The sequence below is a fragment of the Brachyistius frenatus genome, unplaced genomic scaffold, assembly GCF_029030835.1.
Source record: "Brachyistius frenatus isolate BFR_SWC_R1_liver_20210118 unplaced genomic scaffold, ASM2903083v1 Contig_17, whole genome shotgun sequence".
NCBI lineage: Eukaryota > Metazoa > Chordata > Actinopteri > Embiotocidae > Brachyistius > Brachyistius frenatus.
This window is the reverse complement of record NW_027210616.1, coordinates 1506051-1527838: the sequence shown is the minus strand read 5'-3', so window position 1 is coordinate 1527838 and position 21788 is coordinate 1506051. Positions and strand designations below refer to the sequence as shown.

At 39.9% G+C, this 21788-nt stretch overlaps 1 protein-coding gene across 4 annotated transcripts in view; it reads right to left on the bottom strand.

Moving 5' to 3' along the window:
- The window catches only part of diaph2 (diaphanous-related formin 2), a 371302-nt gene that overhangs the window by 169693 nt on the left and 179821 nt on the right, over nt 1–21788 (bottom strand). The window lies entirely within an intron of this gene.

Below are 21788 nucleotides of genomic sequence, written 5' to 3'. Positions count from 1 at the left end.
ATAAAAGAACGTATTAAATCACATTCAAAAACACTTTGTTAGCACAACAAAGGAAAATAATTTAATTTACATACATTTGAATGCAAATATTTTGTGCATGTTAAAAAGTGAGCTGACAGGCCAAGATCAGTAAGACGCCAACAGATGGCATGAACCAATTAAAAACCAGCGCTTCAATACAAGAAGGTTTAGCAGCTTTGTTCGATATCACTCTTAATAAAAGGCAGGAACAAACACACGGCTACTGCTGAAATAATTGTCAGACAATTAAACTCATCAGCTTTGTCATTTATGCTTGATACAATGCTATAATTTGAAATTATATAATGCCTCCCTCCATGAGTTGTCTTAAACAATGTGTTACATTGTCAGATAGTCCTTTAATAGACAACAGTTGTTCTCATCTACACAGCACATTTCTGGAGTGTAATATCCTGGAATTAAACAAAGAGTTGGATTTTGGGAGTTTATTTTCTAAGTTAGACTACAGCTTGTGTTCAGTGTTACTCTGGTGGGGTAATATTTTGGTGTTCATTCACTGAGTGTTGAGGAGCATGATTCAACACTACTCCGCAGCTTTGTTGCCGTATTAGCATTTCCCGGCATGCCTTAGTTATGTATTCATAACTTTTGAGAATAAAGCAACCAAATTAAATCTAAGTGATGGGCAGAAAGTATATTTAGCTTTGTTAAAAAAATGTTGTTTATTAATATTTCAATGAAGACATAATGATAAATAAAATGGGGCAATCATCCAAAACCATAAGTGTACAAGGTAAGGTGATGAACTGTGTAACTTGTTACACAAAGTATTCATGCAACATTAATTGTTGCACAATACATATACTCACACTGCATATAAGTGTTAAATATAAATTTGTGATGAACATGTTGTTATCTTGTAGTCAGTCTTAGTAATACCTTTTCAGTGTGATGAAATTTGAACTGAAATTTGAACTCCATGAATGTTGAATAATACAGGTATTTAAGTGTTGACTGTTAACACTGTGAAAGAGTTCACATTCAAACAACTAGAGGTTAAAGTACAATTTTACTCTTCATGGGAGTCACGTTTTAACTGCCAAAGAATTCAAGTTCAACTCCTGAAAAGTGTTAAAAAATAACTCCTAGAAAGGAGTTACTTTCACTCTGCTTGAGAGTGTATTCAATGGTATCACATGTACAAGCAAATAGAGTTGATTTGAACTCAGAGTTTATTCTAAAGATGTGAATTTGCTGTGTACCAAATGTATAAAATAAGCAACAACTTTGGAGCTGAGCGGGTTGGATAGTTTTTCTTTCTGTCCAGCCTTACATCTATAAGTCCACAGCGCAGATTGTACAACATGCAGTATTTGAGAGGCATATTTGATTGATGGAAGCACCGTTTAACATAAATGTGCAATATCATTATCTGCAGTATCAGAGGAAAGTATTGTGGACAACTTTTCTGTCATTATTTGTTTGCGTGTACCAACACTTCTGTCATTGTGACAGTGGGTAGATGGTTGATAAGCACAGCTCCTTCACTTAGGCCCTGTCTGTCAACTTCCTCGAGCCAAGGAGATAATTGTATTACCTCCCACAAATCCCAGTTAATGGCATTAAGTCTGTGACTGAACACAATAGACAAATTGGTCCAAGAATGAAGAGACCTTTGCTTTCATAATGGAGACATTATTGAGTCTGCACACTGGGGAACCGCCACATATCAGCATGCATTTCTCTTTATTTGCACTGCAATAACATCAAGTTTGTCTGACAACACACCCGTCCATGTACAGACCAAAAGGTTTAAATCGGAATCACAGTGCTGAAGAGAGAGTTGTATTTTCCACAAAAAAAGAAGCAGCAAAATGAGAAAGAAGTTGCCGTAGATTCTTCCCTCTCCCCTGATGGTTTATGAGAGGCAGCACACTTTGTTGCTAATCATCACAACTGCTCTGTTTAGGCCCAAGGTGGGAGTCTCCCAGGAAATCTAGAACAAACAATTTGCTCCCTCAGTGCTGGCTTGCATATTTGAAGAAAGAATCAAAGAAGCAACATCTCTTGGGCAGCCGGAAGAAGCAATGCTGAAGGCACGCGCCTAACTCCAGTGCTTGCTGTCAACACATGACATCTGGGATGTAGTTGTTTACTGTAGTAAGTAGAGGTAAAATGGTGTAAGTATAATCTAATGCTACACATAGTGTTATGGTTTGATTTTCTGTCAAAATACTAGGACGTTCCTTTAGGAGCTTACAAAACTCAGCAGTCTAACTTTAAGCCTACTGGGAATGTAATACACGACAGGTTGTATCACCTCCATACTCAAAACGTATTTCTTTAATATCATGGTGAGATTAAGGAATTGAGGAAAGATGCATTTAAGTAAGAGTTATCAGCAGATTAATTATTAATATGAAGTTGTTTGAACATCGCATGACCCTGAGAGAAATAACCTACATACATTTAGTTTGTTTCACCATTTTCACAGTGTTTTTTGTTCAATCTTTGTCAGAAACAATATTTCATCAACACAAACATTAGGACTCTTCCAATAAATAAGTCAATGACAACAATTTCTGTGACTAATGATCTACTACAGGTAGAAACATGCAATACATCTGCTTTGGCTTTACAAAAGTTGAAGTCAAGTTACTTTCCAAGCATGGTGGGATGTACCGTGCAAAATATTGCAAAGGTATATTTTGCAAGTCAATGGGGGTGAAGAGAATAACTGACACCAACATAGGCCCTCATTTGCTGACTGTTGTCATGTCAACGTATTTGTCAATTTGCAAAAAAACAAACCTTATCGCAGAAACCAAGGCAGAAATCTAGGTGTAGTTATGGATTCAGACCTCAATCTGAACAACCATATCAAGACAATTACAAAATCAGCCTACTATCATCTGAAGAATATATCAAGGATTAGAGGACTTATGTCTCAACAGGATTTGGAAAAACTTGTCCATGCATTCATATTCAGTAGACTCGACTATTGTAACGGTGTGTTTAAGGGTCTCTGTAAAAAGTCAGTCAGACAGCTGCAGCTGATTCAGAACGCTGCAGCTCGAGTCCTCACTAAGACTAAGAAAGTGGATCACATCACTCTAGTTCTGAAGTCTTTACACTGGCTTCCTGTCCAACAAAGAATTTACTTTAAAATCATGCTGTTGGTTTATAAAGCACTGAATGGTTTAGGGCCAAAATGCATTTGTAATCTGCTGCAACCTTATGAACCCTCCAGACCCCTCAGGTCATCTGGGACGAGTCTCCTTTCTGTCCCCTGAGTCAGAACTAAACATGGAGAAGCAGCGTTCGGTTTTTCTGCTTCACATATCTGGAACAAACTCCCAGAAAGCTGCAGGTCTGCTGAGACTCTCAGCTGCTTCAAATCAAGATTGAAGACTTTTCTGTTTGCTGCTGCCTTCAATTGAACCAGACTCGACGATGTTGATCAATTTCCTGCATTTCTGCATTTTATTAATGTATTTTATTTCTTAAACTGCACTGCAACTTTTATTCTATTGTTAGCTTGTCTAATGTTTTAATGACTGTTTTTAATGTTTCGATCAATGTTCTTAATTGTTTTTAAATTTGCTTTTCCTTTGCCTGATGTTTTGATGCTTTTAATGGTTTTATGTGAAGCACTTTGAATTGCCTTGTTGTTGGAATGTGCTATACAAATAAACTTGCCTTGCCAAGCTTTTTAATGCCACTGATTTTACAAGAGTGGAAAATACATGACTTTTTATGTTTCAGAGTCAGCAATTTTCTATCCGAACTCCAAACCCAACAAACAAAATAGACACACAATACATGTTAAATCACTTCTTAAATAAATCCAGAGTAACCAACATCACATCTAGAAAATCCTGACTGAAATACTGAGTCAGTAAGCATGGAGGCCAAAGGAGTATTGCAGTTTTTTTTTTTTTTTTTTTTATGTGGCAAGAGCCTCAGACAAAGTAACAAGAGAGCCAGCGAAAATAAAATATGAGGAAACAATGATCTCCCTCTGAGAATGGCCCACAGACAGAGAGCAAATTAAACTGAGAGGGGAATTTGGCAGCTTTTGGTACCAAATGGTTCTCTTGAACCTCCCCTTTCTTTTGTCTCTGCTGCCACTTGACTTTCTCACCTTGGTACCTTACACTCTCAGCAGGGTGCTCTCAGCCCCTTGGCCAGTGCCTGAGCTGTCTTCACTCTTGTCCCCAAGGGCCCTATGCTATATCAAATTAAACAGAAAAACAGTGCCTTTAATAATGTGAAACAGGCACATTTCTTTCTGATATCATCCTATACAGCTCAGAGCTCTCCTGCTGGGCACTGAGTAGTGGCATTAGTACACTGATTTCTGCTACAGCATTTGCTGGCTGACTCAATTATGTCACATGTCACATGTTTCCTCTGAGCACTGCATGTGGACTGATGGGCCCTGGAGGGCTTGCACACATTCAAGCTGCCACACTAGTCGGAGTCCCAGGTGTGTGGAGAGTATGACTATAGGTGGCATACAACCAGATGGTTGGCCACAACAATAAAGCAACTTTTTATAAATTTATCCAAAACACAGGAGTTGGCGGGTAGTCACAAATAAATCCCAGCCTTTACACAACTTTAGACTTCGGGCAAGTTGAATTTTGACAAAAGTTTTAGTCCTTCTTCTAACTGACATGCAACTTTTGGAATGTGAATTTATCTGCCAAGAAAGCTTAACCTGTCCAACAGCACAGGTCCGCAACAGCTGATCAAAGTCCTTGCCAATATTTAAACGTGTTTTATGAGTTGCCCAGTGGCTAAAATGTAATACTCTGACAACAATGCCATCCCTCATGCATAAAGTTATATTTGTTAATGGAATCTCTCAAGCAGTCATGCAGTGAAGAGCCATTTGTGATGAGAACAACGTGGGAGGATTTTTGGCAGCTCCTCGGTTTCCTTGAAGCTATTGTGTACAATGGAGTCCTATCACATAGATACATTGTATCTGTGTCAGATGAAAACATAGTGATAACTAAATCTAAATTAAGAGCTAATCTAGTCATCACAATCAGTTGTTGCTGGGTACTATTAAGTGAGATGTTGGAATAGGAATGTTTTTTTTTTCTTTTTCCATGAAAGAATGAGAAAATAAAACCGGTTGAAATATGGACAATGTCTTCACAGCTTCGCACCCCACTGCATTATGTAGACCTCAACTTTCACAAAGCTGATTCATGGGCTAGATGGTCCTCCAAGAAAAATAATTGGGTCAAATACTTTTGACATGATATGGGCGATTCAAGTTTGAAAGGAGGAATGTACCACTGAATTAAGAATAGTATTTCACATTGATTTGTTGTAACATATTAACTTACGAGGGTGAAGCGCTTTGAGAAGCATGGCAGGGAGGAAGCGTTTCAAAATCATGTTTAAACAAAACACATTAAAAATTCACTGGAGCCAATATAACCACATAAAGAGAAACCTCTGGTGAGCATAATTGTAAGACATTATATTAACTGAGGGGGAGTTAAAGCTTGCGCCATGCCAGAAGGAGTCACCAAATTGATGGAGGCTTCAATGAAAAAATCATGAATGTTTGAGCAAAAAACAGATTTGGCTGACTGAGGATGACTTGGCATCCATGTTAAGTCTTCTCTGTGGGCCTTGGACTGAGGTATACCCTTGGGAATCTCTGTGATAACAAGAGTTCTCCAACACTTGGACATCCCGTCTGTTTGCTGGCCCAGAATCCCTATCCTGGTTGCCTTCCATGTGATATCTCCCTCAAGACGTCTATAAAACCCAAGGCATTACAAAGCTAAACACTACCACATGTTCACTTCCGGACACAGACCATCCGGCTGAGCCTCACCACCAGACACCAGAAAATGAGCGGGCATTGAAAAGAAATAACAGAAAACTGCAGAAGACAGGTCGTCAACAAACATATTTAAAGGCAAAGGAACACAGAGTGGAACAGACAATGTGAAGTCTGGTCCTCTACAAGGCAATTTATTCCTTCAAATGTGCAATCTGCCTGCAAACATGTGCTCCGTCCTCCATCTCAGGGACTCACACAGAGGATTGAGCTACTGGAGAGCTGCCAGCCTGGAGATGGATTCTGAGGAAGTCACTGGCCTCAGCTATAGAAATACCAATTTTGCACAAGTGTTGTTTGTGTGTGTATATATTTATTTATGCATACACACAGTATACACACATGCATCAAGTGGCCAGCAAATATTCTTTGAAGTCCAGTATAAATCAACAAAAGTAGATAGATAGATAGATAGATAGATTAGATAGATAGATAGATAGATAGATAGATAGATAGATAGATAGATAGATAGATAGATAGATAGATAGATAGATAGATAGATAGATAGATAGATAGATAGATAGATAGATAGATAGATAGATAGATAGATAGATAGATAGATAGATAGATAGATAGATAGATAGATAGATATTATCGAGAAGAAAATATGGAAAAATAGAGAATGTATTTACCAGTGACATTTAGTGCGAACTAATGTTTTCCCATTCACTAATGCTAAACAGAGTTCTAATTCTTAACGTCAAAGACAATCTACTGAGTAGATACATACCTCTGTCCACTCCTCTTACTGTCTTTTATCTGAACAGCATGCTCCCACTCAGAAAGAGGCAATCCCTTCCCCTCTGACTCAAAGACTTGAAATAATTTATTTTTATTTTTAGCTTAACAAACCAGCACTGCTAAAACTGAATACCAAAAATCTAATAATATGTGACTTCAGCCACCTATTGAAACTTGGTATTTGAGGGGACATACATTCCACTCTTCTTTTTTTTTCTCTCAAAATAAATGGAATGTCTCACTGTAAAAATAAATAAAAATAAATATATATCTTAGCAACAACAACATCCTTCAAATTTGTTGGGGTACTTTGCCAGGCTTTACCCTTGACATTGCAAAAATGTTGTAGATGATTTTTTAGAAACACCCCTCAGTGTTTCTAAAACACTCCTCAGCTCAAGGTGAACCATAAGAATAAAGCTGCAGTGTGGGAGGGGGGAGGGGGCATGGAGCTCTCAACCATGCAATCATCATCATGTTTAATGATAACAGGGAATGAGGGAAGTGGCTGATAATGATAATGATGATGAAAACTATGGACAGTCTGTTAAATGTTAGTTTGAGGCCACTTGTGTATCAAAAATATGTATGCCACAGTTCAACCAGGTATGATGATGTGAGTTTTTAAACTAACATGTTATCTGTCCTCCCGTCTAAAAACATCTGGATCTGGTTATCCAAGATCACAAAAATAAAAAGGTGTGTGTACAGGGAGCAGGATAAGTCCCACTGAGTCCCACTCTGACCTGTGGCCAGTAATGTTTTCAGTATGCGGGGAGAGGTTCAGCCCACGCTAGAAGGTACACAGCTGGGTCTGGAGCCGAGCCCAGTGAGAAAAACACCTCCTCTTCTAATTGAGACAACACAGCTCTCCCTCAGTGACCCCGCTGTTCCTATTCCAAGCGGAAGGGGGAGGGACTCCTGCAAACCCTTAACGTTTCTTGTGAAAATGGTAAGTTTCTGTCAAAAGAATAGAATCAGAGCAACAATATTTATCACGATTATACGTGGTATGCTTCTTCTCTTTTTCTTGGGTAACGTCAAGATTGAAAATAAATATAAACCCAGAGAAATGCAGTATTGGGGAGATTTACTTCATTTCTAATCCAAACTGGGAACATCCACAAACTTTAGCACAATCGATAGATCTAATACACGAAGGATTTTACTTGTGAGGGGAGGAGCCATGATAGAGCGGTATCTCTTAGGTCACACATTTTCTGTTGCACCAACATAGAACACATTTGATCAAAACAAACAGTGAAAAAAAAAAATCCACCTAAAAGAGAATCCACAACAATGCCGGGCAAATAGAAAAATCCCTCAAATCAATAACTTGGGGCATTGTCAATGACCTGGGGCTCGGTACAGCCTTTTAACAAGTATATTTAATCTGCCCACATCTACACATGGTTGTTGTTCTCTCTCTCAGTGGCAGGGAGTGTGGGAAGGCTCCAACTCTGCCTCTTAAATTGGTCATGGAGATATGCTCCTGGGGGCAGCGAATGGATTGAGCCTGACAGCCAATCAGTTCTAGGAAACCGTTCTCCGGTTGTGCCAGGGCAGCTTGTCGTGACCCAATGCGCTCGAGCGCTGGTGGGAAGACACTAGCTGCTGGTCCAATCGGCTGCACCTGGCGTCCGTTAAGACCCTGCCATGCAGTCCAACCTTAAGCATTCAGGACGACGCCGGAGCTGGGCTTGTGTCACCTTGAGGGGATGAAGAACAGAGATTTGAGGCTGAGGCTGTTCCTTGGACAACTGGTAGGATTACTCGTGTCCCTGTGGTCTCCATTACCTCTCCCAGTACCAGGCTACGTAGGACCAAGCCAAGAGAGGGACTCCCATGTATACTTAAAGAGTCTGAGACAGTTGAAGGTTTTAAGACGTGCACCTGTACAGCTGGTCACCTTCAAAGGTGATACTGGGAAAGATGTGTGTGGCCTGTTTCACTGGGAGCTACATGAGAATCTGGATGTCCGTTTCACTGCCGTGCCTTCAGAGGGATCTGTCCAGCGTAGTTTAGTGCTAGAAAACTGGAAACAGCAGGAAAAAAGTAGCCAGGGCTTCGACAACTTGTAAACTGTTATGTTCACTTGTTAGACTACCGTGTTTTACATAAAAAATAAACAATTGTAGCTTAACACACAATATAATAATGTAAACTACAATGCTTGTTTTTCTATTCCTTAAATGGATGATCGTGTATTTACTTTCCTTTGTGTCAAGCTAAGTAAACAACAACAACAACAACAAAAATGGACCAAACGCTCCAATGAAGAGAGGAAATTGATCATGTGCTTCGCATCCAACTTATTGTGAGAGTAAGCTAGTATATATCTCAAAATGCTGAAATTCTTGTGACAATGAATAGTTGTTCATTTTAAGCGTCAACCCTCTCCCGTCCCCTGCTTTTCAACACACGGTTAAAATAGGGCAAAACATGATCTGGGTGTCATTTATACTCTCTGCTTCAGAAAAAAAACAAAACTGCTTGAGTTTTGTGTGTGCAGTGACTGTCCTACTTTTAAGTGTATTCGACAGGGTTGCATTTTGTACGTTTGTCAGCTGACAGAACATAATCTGCCCTCTCTTTTATAGAGCACTTCTATTCTTCACCCCATTCTCTCTGAACATGAGAACTAAATTATCTTTCTTTTTTTGATCGCTTGTTCATTATATCAGGATGAAAATAAGATGCTCAGCAAGCAGAAAAATCTGTTTTTTAATTTTTATTTGCATTCTTTCACAAGACATTTAGCATTACTAATGTTTGGTTACTTTAATGTTACTGTATATCATGGCACCGTGGATACTTATTTTTTTTCTAATTCCTGTGCAACTTTCGGCTAGTAGAGATGCAATAAAGACGTTAATAGTAGTAATAATAACTTTCAGTAATACATCAGTGTCACTTGTCAGTGTAGCCACTACGAGTTTAAAAAAAAAAAAAAATCAAACATGCAGGTGTGTCTAAGCAAAAAGGTAAAAAGAGTGGTGCATGAAAGGTTGTCAAACAAGGTAAAGACATGCACGCTTATGTTTTATTTTTAAGAAATGTGCTCAAGTATTATCTCTTCTTCTTGTGAAGGTTAACCGATAGGTTGATCCAATTTGTCTACTGAGGCGTGAAAGGACTTAAGAAATACTTCACATTTCTGTGCTGGAAAATGTCAAGGTTTGCTGAGAGATGAGGACAAGAGGAGGGGGAAGTGACTTTTTCTCTTGCTGGCAGCTTGACTTCATGCTTGTTAGCAGCAATAGGTTTATCCTTGGCAATCAACATGTGGAACAGCTATATACAGTATAATTGTAAGTAACCAGCTACATAAAAGACAGCTGGTGCTATGCGTAGCATGTCCCCTTCCAAATACACACAAACATGCACATCATTTAAAAAGCCGGAGCTGGTCCTGCAGTTTGATTGAAGCTATTAAATCCTCCATCATGTCACCCCCCCGGCGACCACTCCTCACACAGCTGCAGAGGAGCATGTTCTGGTGACATAAAGGCGTCAAAGCACACATGCCCTGATTAAAGATGCACCATGCAGCACCTGAGGATGGAGTTGAAGGCAAGGAGAATGTGAGCGTAAAGAGAGGCACTCATTCGTAAACGCCATTTATTTCCCAAAATAGCAGAAGTTGTTGAGCTGCTCACCTGCCTCAATCTTAACAAGCAGTATTTCTATTCTATCTCCTTCTTTTTTAATCAGGATTTCTCTTGATACTCTACATTAGTAATGGCTGTTTTTTCACACCTCTGATGACCAAGTAGCCCTTTAATTGCTAACACTACATTGTGACCATTACGCCATTACAATGTCCTCCAGCTACGGTCAACCACCATTTGCATGTTAACATGTTACTTCACAGCAAACACTTTAATAGAAATCCATTGTGTACGACTGTAAATACAGTGAGAGGAACCTTACAACTATAATACTGAGACAAACTGTGTTGTTGTTTTTTCACGATAGAAGAATATAGTTCAGTACAGATTCATAGTAATATATTTATGCACAAATTCATGTCCATTTTTAACAGATAGAGTGCTGGCAGGTGTTGAGTGCTGATGTGCTTTACATGGTTGCAGTGTCCAGGAGGTCAGCAAAACAGAGTAACAGGAGAGGGACAAATACATCATGAGTACTCTTGGTACTCAGAAAACCAGTGTCAAAACCTATTTACTCGCAAACACTACCTTGCAAAAAAAATCACGACACGCCATTGGCCACTAATAGATACATAAATAGATAGATAAAGATACTTTATTAATCCCGCAAGTGGAAATTTTTAAGACGCATAAATGACAATTGTGTGACAAAACAAGCAAGATGGCGCCAACCGAAATCAGGACTCGAGGCTTCATAACGGCCGTTCACAAACCAATGGGTGACGTCACTGTTGATTGCCTTCTTCTGCTTCTGCTGTGCAACTTAGATGTCCTTTATCATATTTTAGGGACATGAAAAACAACTAACCTGTAATTACATAAAATTTGTCTTATTAAAGTGCAGCCTTTGACACTGCATGCTGCAAGGTACAGATTGCAAATCCTGAAATTACTTTTCCTTTGTTTAGTCAGCAAGAATAAAAACAGGTTAGTCAGTCTTAATGAGTGATAATGACAGAATTGCTTTTGTGCCGTAGGAGTTCAAAACCTTAAATGTAAAGCAGGCTATTGTCTGTGACACTGTAATCATGAAGACTCCAGTCGCAGCGGGGTGACTGGAGTGGGATTAGGGGTACCCATGGTAATTGGGACACAGACCATTTAAGTGCAACCCGCCTCTTAGTGGACTGATTATGATGTGTTTAAGTTCTAAATTCTGAATTAACATGATGGAAATAAAAGAGCTGCTGAGGCACTGAGCACTTTATGACCTTATGACCAAATGGGGGAAACTAATAACATACCATACTGCTGACCAAGAATTTCAGTAAGTTTCCCTACAGAAGACACCATCAACTAACATAATGGCATCTCAGTTATTAAAAAAAAAGAAAAAAAGCACCAAAACACACACACACACACACACACACACACACACACACACACACACACACACACACACACACACACACACACACACACACACACACACACACACACACACACACACACAAACTGACCTTTGTTGTGGATTCTCTAGAACCCCTTTTTCATGTGGTGAAACAAGCGCTGTACTTTACAGAAGTTGCTTTTGTGCCCTGATCAAAAGCAAGTACACATGCTTCTGCTGCTTTAAGCCTTTCAGAAGTTACTAATAGATGAAGGGAAACTGCATGAAGCCAAATACATGTCCAGTGGCATTAGATCATGTTGGGTATGTGTATTCTCTCCTGAATTTATTTGACATCCTCCACAACAATCTCTAACTGTCTTTCTCTCTCTCTCTCTCTCTCTCTCTCTCTCACACACACACACACACACACACACACACACACACACACACACACACACACACACACACACACACACACACACACACACACACACACACACACACACACACACACACACACACACACACAGGGCTTGATCTTGACACAAGACCATCTGACTCCCTGGTACAGCTCCCTCTGTGACGGCCAGAAACAAAACACTACAAACAAAACTGCACACATATACAGAATATCCACAAGTTAACAGCGCAGTCATTAAAAGTGAGAAACCCACCACGAGGACCAACAAGATTTGGTGTGGTTAAGGTGCTGACTCTGCTTCTCAGCACCAAGTCCTGCACACAGACTGTGTTTGCTGCGCGTGCCACCACAGACTCTTAGATATACCGGCTCTGTCCTGGATCACATTAATAAGTGATTAACTCAGTCCAGAGGGTGGTGAAAACTGCCCACCATTGAGAGCATTTATCATAAACACTGACTTAGCAGGGCAAAAAGCCTTATCAAAGCTGCATCTCACCCTGACCATGGACTTTTTACTGTCCTCCCATCTGGCAAGTGTTCCAGGAGCCTCCACTGCTGCACCAACAGGCACAGGATGAGCTTCCTCCCTGAAACTGTGACCCAGCTGAACTCCACACCACAGCACTAAGCATCATTGCCCTCATTACTGAAATGTGGAGATCTTGCAAGTATTTATATTGTACAATCAAAAGTAAAAGAAAATTCCATACTGTACATGTACCCCTTATATGTGCACACTCCTCTCTCCAACTCTGACCACTCCACACCCATGTATAACATGTTTTTTGTCTATAATAAACTGGATACGTGTTTTTCCTTCATTGTCAATGACACAATACATAAGATTTACTTATACGTGCATTTACCTGTAAATAATGCAATTCTTTTGCACTTCTGGCCAAAAGCTAAATGTGTTTCATTAGCTTTGTACAATCTGCACAATGACATTTAAGTTGAGTCTGAGTGGACGTAGCTTCTGTCTCTCGAAAAATGAGGCCGATGTGGAACTAGCAAGATGGCGCTGACCAAATTCCAAACTTGAGGCTTCATAACACTCGTTCACAAATCGATGGGTGACGTCGCTGCTGATTGCCACTTGATACACACAGATAAATGCACATAAATAGCCAGCACACAATCCAGTTTTCTGGAGGAAACAAAAGACAAAACAAAAGATCAATGTGAGATATCAAGGTGTTCCAGTCCCAATTACAGTTTCATCCTTAACAGCCATAAACAACAGATAAACACAGGCTGTGCTAATACCAGATGTTTAATCTCCAGCCAAGTGTCAGTTGTCAGGTGGATTTTGTAGACGTTCCGATTTCCCTCTGACATATTAAAGCCTAAGTGCACAAACGTTAAAGACATATCGTAGAAGAGAAAACAAAACAAAATTCATAATGACATTCCTCCAACTGCCAAGGAGACAGAATTGGGTTGAAATGCAAGAAAAGGTGGGGAGAGCACATTCATTTAGACAATACACTCTAATGCGCACGGTCTGTTTATTCCACGGCGCATCTTTTAAATGCCTGATATACTATACACAGCAAAGCAGATGCAGCAACCGGTACGCTGCCAAAAGTGCTGGTACCTTTTGAGAGCACAAAATCAAACTTCCCCACACAAGCACATCACTGTCTAACAGGGGAAAGCTGCCAGGCAATTACACATACTGAACTGTACAGCACTGTACTGTATCCTACTGCCTTAAATAAATGACATTTCTACATTTGATATTCTTTTAAGATACCACTCTTGTGAAACCACACAAGCTAAAATACTGTCATTACAGCTCTAAAAGGCCAGGTTTGTGGTGCTTTGACATGTAAGTACATCACTTAAGCAATTTGGTGCTCTGAATGGTTATTGCTGTCGTTCTCTTAAGCACCAGCCTCTGAACTGATGGGCTCCACCTGAGAAATATGTCCATGTGAATCAACACGTACTGCAGCAAAATAGGCACTAACGAGTACTTCACAGTGCTGGGTTGTACGACTGGTTTATATTACAGTGTGCTCTGTGCCATGATACATTTATTTCAAAGCCAATGTGGAAAAACATGACAGAATTTAGAGACATTTGTGGAGTCAAACAGACAAAAGGATAAACACTTTCAGGACTTGAAAGTACCACTGATCCACAATCATGTGAAAAGAAAGTGTGCCACGATAACATCCTTGTTCCTTCCTCCCTTTTCTCCTTCCAAGCATGTCTTCACTTGATTCACACTGATCCTCGCAGCAGTGCTGGGACCGAAGAGGAGGAGAGGTTCACAGAACAGGATATAGGATAAGCCTTCTTTTGGAGGAGGTGGAAGTAAGGGGAAGGAGTCATCTTGAAACAGATATACGATAGTCTCCTGCCAGCCATTCGTGACTTGTGTAAAGCAGAATTGTCTGCTTATGTATGTATGTAGTGTATCTTTGTATGCAAGCAAAACTGGATTGTGTGCTGGCTATTGGAGGCTAATTTTGATCGACAGCTTCCCTGTTGCCTCATCTTTTTTAACCAAGGAGCTGTTATCTGTGACAGCAATTGAGTCTGGTGGGCTCAGGTTGCCTGCCAAATGCACAAAGAAATAGCATGGACCACATCTCCACAGTACTTGTCAAAAATAATCTTGACATTCACAAATAAAAAAAAAATCCAACTATATTAAAATAATAATAATGACTTAAAATTCAAGATGATGATTACTTTAAGAAGTTTCCCTTTTACCTTTAAATGTAAAAAAAATACATATGTAGGCTCATCACAGTTAAGCAACTTAGTTTATTTTTGTATTTATAGATCAAGAAATAATTAAATGAATTTGTCGACAAAAATATTGACGAATGCATGGCTGAATTGTGTAAATGATAGCTTTTGGCATTAACTACGATGTATACCAGATTCAGCATCCTTTAATTTAAAAGCCAAGCCAAAAGAAAATGGAAATACGATTCATTATTCCTTCACTTTAGCATGAATCCAGTATAGTGCCAATTCTGCTGCGTCCTCAGTCTCAGAACATCCATCCTCTTTCACGACAACTTCAAACAAGTACACAGAAAATAAATCTGCAGTACCTCCAAGTTGCACATGCATTTCAAAACCTAGATAATTGCACGGCAGCCTTTTTCAGACAAGCAGGTGGCAGCATGTGTTTTTGAGACTGACGACTCCCCACACCACCCACAATCAGCAGTGTCCTCTAGGACTTCAAACACCCCCTCTGTTCTCCAAACCCTTCCGTCCCCACTCTCTCGGGGAACCAAGCACCTGGCCCGGGATTTTCATATTCCTCTCAGGTGTACCTCGACAGCATTGCACAAGCCTGATATGCACGCATATTAAGTACTGTATTGGCATTCTATTTTTCCAATAGTTGCTATTTTACTTTCAAAGTAGGCCACCACTGAAGGACAGAGCACCTTCTCTGCCTACCAATTTCATCAGATGGAGGATGAGTGGTTTCCATATTCCCTCAGGTTTATAGTGTTTTTGTGTGTGTGTGTGTGTGTGTGTGTGTGTGTGTGTGTGTGTGTGTGTGTGTGTGTGTGTGTGTGTGTGTGTGTGTGTGTGTGTGTGTGTGTGTGTGTGTGTGTGTGTGTGTGTGTGTGTGTGTGTGTGTGTGTGTGTAAAAGAGTTTGTGTTTAAACTCTTGGATCAAATTAAAAAGAAAGTCTTGTTCATGTGCATGTTTATTGCATCATCATGATACATGCCATCCTGATTTTAATAGGCTACTGGACTATTCATTTTAATGAGGTTAATCTTTAAAAGAAAGCGGTATACACCGGTACTCTCACCTGTCCTTTGTCAAGTAATCCCCTTATTTGTGGTACTCTTCCTCTCTTCCACACTGCCTCCCAACCTCAGCCTTTCTGTCCATCCACTACCTCCATTGGCGGTAGCTGTCTTCTTATCAGAGCTGGAAGCTCACACAGTATTCCCAGTGGCCATTCATGGGCTTCTGCCTTATGGGACCCCACAGATTTAAAAGCAGCAGAGAAAGCCCACACTGACTTCATTTCCCAGGAGAACAAAGTGCATAGTGGAAGGTAGTGGATAAATTACATGTACCCCTATCCCTGTCACTTACAATGTCAGCCTACAGTCACGGCAGACCATGTTGCTTGTAGCACCGGCTTTAAAATCAGTCAATCCTTTGTCTTAGCTCGGCAACAACACTAAATACATTTTGGGTTGTCATTCAGCATTAACTTATTTGCTGTTGGTCTGGTTGTTTTCACTTAATAAAAATGCACAAATATAAATGCTAGTCTTTTGGAAGAAAGGCTAGAGTGAAATCACATCAAGCAATGAATGACTTCTGAACTAGAGCCTTAGTTTTACTGTCAAAATTAAATCTATCTAACAGCAAAATAAATTGGGCACTTGTAAGTCTCTGATTATATTTTCTAAGAAGAACAAATTAAACAAAAATGCTGTACTGCATATCTTGCTTGCTCATCACCAAGTCAGTACTGTGGAACTACTGATCTCCAGAAAAACACATGCCATTGGATTGTCATTGTGATTCCTCCAAATATAGATACAAACAAAAGAAAATAAATACTGCTTACACACACACACACACACACACACACACACACACACACACACACACACACACACACACACACACACACACACACACACACACACACACACACACACACACACACACACACACACAAACTGCATTTAATGTTGATTAATCTCTCTCTTGAGAGTCTTCATTCAAAACAAACACTCGGATTCTGCTGTGTGCTGGTGGTTGCTTAAAGGGCGGGACGATCACAACATGACAATCAAAACGCTGTGCACTTAGAAGCCTGGGCAGGAATTCAACAGGAATATGTGTTGGCTGTGCTTCTCAGATGCTGGATGAAATAATTGTCAGCAGTCAACTCCGTGTTTATCATCCGTCCGTTGCTGTATGCTGGACTGAAACTGACATAAAACAGAGGGGTGGCGGTCTCATTTTTTCAGTACCAGACAAAGCAAAAATTAAGGACGGGAAAGAAAGTTGCATTTCTTCATTTGATCAAAGTAATGAAACATTCAGGTGCCAATGAACCTCTTTTTTAATGAGAGTTGTAATTCCTCTTCAAAGACAAATGTAGGGCATTCGATGAACTCATAACAACCATTACAAACAGTGGAGTCTTTCTCCTTCCAGAGAGACTCCACAGGAAGGAGAGGTTAAGTGAGCTCATAGGCAACAACAATCGCTTGCATGGCTCCTGGCACTAACAAAAGCGTGCTAAAATGGCTCACGTCTCTGTTGTAAACAATAGGGGGTCCTTACCTGAAACAGTGTTTGGAAATTACTTAACATATTCCACTTGGGTGTGAAAACTGCTTTGCTGAACTGAAACCTCAAATGGCCTGTATTCCTCAGACGATTGTTTGGCCTCATTGACTTGCAAGGCTATGAACACCAAGAGTGATTTAACTCATGTATGTAGTGCCTGCACTTCTGAACGAATGCAATGGGGTCTGCATTATTTTTTCTGCTCTGTGGCATTGCAAATCCTGTAGGGGGAATGATTGTACTTTCCCATCTAATGTAATAGTATCACCCTGTCTCCAGAACATGGCTGCTCCTTCCGTCCTCACGTCTTCTGTCCATCACTCGAAACATCTGGATTCATTTTAGAAGGTCAGGGCTAGTGAAGCAGAAACTGTCAGTAGAAGTTGTCTTGATGTATGTCAAGAAATGGAGCAAAGAAATGCCACCCCTCAGACAGAAGAGAAAATAACATTTTTGTAGATAATATGAAGTTTGAGAAACCGTCTGCTGAGATAAAGGTATGGATGGGTGGTATAGACACCCAGATGTATGAAATAAATATAGAACACACAAATACCAAATGTGGTCCATAAAACAGATGACTTTTAGCTGGATATGTTTAAGAAATGGGAACATTCTCAACCTCCAAATCCAAGGGATGAAAAAGCTGACAATATCAAATCACGTGTCCAAATATAATTACCTAATGAAACTGAATCTGCCTCTACCCACGCGGACGGGTGCAAAAAAGTGCAAGAGCCTCCTATTTTTCTTAACAAAGAGCTCCTCTAGGTGAAGGATGTAGTGCTTCCAAAGCCCCTTACAAAAAAAATAACCATATTTGTATTATGAGTATCTTTATTAGGTGTGTGCTTTTGGGTCCTCGCTCATTTCTTCAGGGGCAAACAAACGTAAGCTAAGCACTAGTTCCACAGTCCCTCCCACCCATCTCACCATGCCAATACCTCCCTCTTAACTCTGTCTTCCTCTCTACTTCCCTGCCTACCATCCCTCCTCCTGGATTAAAAGCTCTTAATTTTCACTAATTACACAAACCCATTCCTTTTTCCTCATGCCTCTGTATTTCTTCCTGTTTTTTCTCCATGGGGCTCATAAACACGTTTGGAAACAGGGTTTAATAAGACTGCCTTGTGAGGGTTTAGGGCCTTTAATGGACACAGGGCTTGTTTGATAAGTCTCCACTTCCACTTCATCACACACTTTATTAATTAAAGTTTATATTACATTAGAAACAAAGTTAAAACCATTTCCTCCCCAATAATGGTTTCATGTAGCTGCATATCTCTGGCCAATTAATTGGAGTCTTGCCTCCCCATTTGCATTTTGCCCTTGTTTGACAAAAGCGTGTTGGGATTAGCTTCAGGCAATATATTGCAAGCAGAAGCAATACTGCACTTGTAATCCAGAATTGTAAGGAGCCCGGCTGCACCAGCTATTTAAAAGTGCCTGTTAAGATGCTAGAATGTAGTTTAAAACACTGTAACTGCACAGCAGGCAGCCACCAGTGTGACTCAGCAGGAAGTCCAACACACTTCCAGTCGATGTCCATTCCTCGTATGTTGTCCCTTGTCAACAATTCTATTTGTGATCTCTAAGGACAGGATTTCAAGCTGGAGCCAGGTACAGGAGAGCATCCAGTCTGGGGACCTCAGAATACCCTCTCTGTCCTTTGCAGACAAAGTAGTTACATATTTCCAAGTGTAAGTGGCTTTGATGAGAGTCAACACATTGAAGTATGATGTCATGGTTCTCTGCCAGAATATGTTAGACAGCTCCCTTCAGGTTGGGAGTGAATTGCTCTTACAAGTAAAGAAATTGTAGTATTGTTGGATCCTATTCTTGAGTGATGGTAAAACGGAGTGAGCAATTGACAGGTGGATTGGTGTGGTCTCATCAGAACCGTGAGTGTTGTATCAGCCCGTGAAGAGGGAGCTGAGCCAGAAGGCAAAGATTTGACCATCCAAACTATGGTCATGACTTTTGGTTTGTGAACAAAACAACAAGATCAGAAATAGAATTGGGCAAATTGAGTTTCCTCTGTAGGGTGGCTGAGCTCACCGTAAGAGACGAGGTAAGCACACCCAGAGGAAGCTCAAAGTAAAGTTGCTGTTCCTACACGTGGAAAAGGCCCAGTTAAGATGCTCTTTAGCATCTGATCAGGATACATCCTGGGCACCCATCCAGAACATGCTGGAGAGATGATATGTCTTGCTTTGTCTGAGAAGGCTTAGGTATCACCACGGAGGAGCTGGAGAACATTACTAAGGAAAGGGATGTCTGGAATACCGAGATTAACCTCTGGACGGGACTCTGGATAAGCAGCAGAATATCAATGGATGAATTTTTATGTCCATTAAAGTAAAATGCCCAGAAGGCGGGTGAAACAGTTAATAATGAACTAAAACAAAGTGAGGGCCCTAAAACTATTGGGATTGTCGCATGTGTATAAAACATGTAGGTAAGATGTGAGGGACGTCTACCATCAAAAGGATGACTGGTCTTTCACAGATTCCCTGGCCTGTCGGTCATTTAAGCACAAGAGAAAAAGTCCTTATGGTCAAGTAACATGTGCAGATAGATGATCGCACATTTTGTGAACATAGAGCTATCTAAAATATATTGTTTCCATTATCTGGCAGGGAAAGCACATGATGAGATATCCTCACCACAAATAGCCATCATAAGAAAAGATAGAACACGTTAGAATCAAACTGACTTGTATTGTCCTTTGATATTTAAAAGTGAATGCAGCACACTAAACTAAGAGTTTGCGGCATACAATGACAGTATAATACATAGGTTTCTGAGCCACAGTTAGTGAATACTATATATGGGTACAATATATGTTCTGCACAAAGCAATGAGCTTCTAAAAAAGCTTTAACATGGTAAGTATGAGGAGCAAAAGGCAAACTGACACCCTGTGAGGTTTTCTGAAGCCCTGCATGAATGGACACTGCCTCTCATCCCACAACCACTGACCCACCCACCCACCATACACAGTGTGTGTGTGTGTGTGTGTGTGTGTGTGTGTGTGTGTGTGTGTGTGTGTGTGTGTGTGTGTGTGTGTGTGTGTGTGTGTGTGTGTGTGTTTGCACTGGGAAGGAGGATGATGTAGGAGGCAATGCGCAGGAGACAGCAGGAGAGCAGAAGTAGTGTGGCCTGTCAGACATAATGAGTAAGCAACGATATCCACAGTAATTGTGTCCAACTCCAGGGACCCCCCTCTGTGTGTGGTTGTGAGGAAACTGGTGTTTGTGTTTTACAGGCGTGTGTGTGTGTGTGCGCACACAAATCAGACACATGCGGAAGGCAATATGTTAAAAGAAGAGAGGGCACACTCGGGGCAGCTACACAGGGTGCGACTGAAGGGAACAAAGTTGGCTATAAACACTTTGTGTTGCATGTTGATTGCATAACAGATTTTAAAGCACATTAGGCAACACAATGTTACAAAAACATCAGCATTGACATTTGGGAACATGTTTAAAAATACTGAGACTGTGAAAACCACGTACCTGCGAATCTACATCTATGCGGAGAAATATTGTAGAGCAGTTGAAAACCCTAAAGTGTCAAATTGTGTGTGTAACACTAGCAAGAATGTGCAACTCAAACATGTATCACTCAAACTGACCTGGATCTGGACACAACAGTAATGTTGTTCCTCTAATTTCACCAAAATCCCATTTAAATTTATAATGAACAAGTGTTTTAAAGAACCGAGGTTGTCAAGGATAACCACAATGCTGTAAACTTGAAACGACACAACCTATTTCTTCTTTAACTTGGAACAAACTAAAGTTGTTACATATACACCCATGACTACCATGTTTGCTGTGAACAAACTTTACAATCAAAATTACTTGGACAGATTGAGTTGAAGACTGCACACAAACTACTCCCTCAAATGTCAACACAGTTTACAATTTTATTTTTATGTATTGTTTTTTTAAAGTTGGCCTTTTTTTTGTATTTTGAGTATATCCATGTGTTTGCCATATTGATGGTTTTCGTGCTGGTTTAGTTCCCAGAGACATTAACATATTATTATTTTATTTGTTTTAACTTTTAATGTTTATTAATAAGGATGCAGATTTTAATACTCTCTTCACTCTATACATAATTAGCTTAATTCCACTTGGACCGTTCCAATAAAACAAAAAATGCCACTTAATTAGAATCAATTTAAAATACAAATTAATTAATTGTGTTTATTTTCCAAGATGGCAAAAAAGTATAACAATTTTTTACTTAAATTAATGATATTTCTGTTTTATATATGGAAAAGGAAAGGCCTTCAACTTAATTTTTTTTACTTTTAATTGATTTTACTTGAATCAAGAACAATGAGTGCACATAAAATTAACCATTATTCGTCAAAAAAAGAAAGATTACACAAAAAATTGAACAAAACAAATGAGATTAAACAAAAGAAGTATGCCTCAATTTATGCAG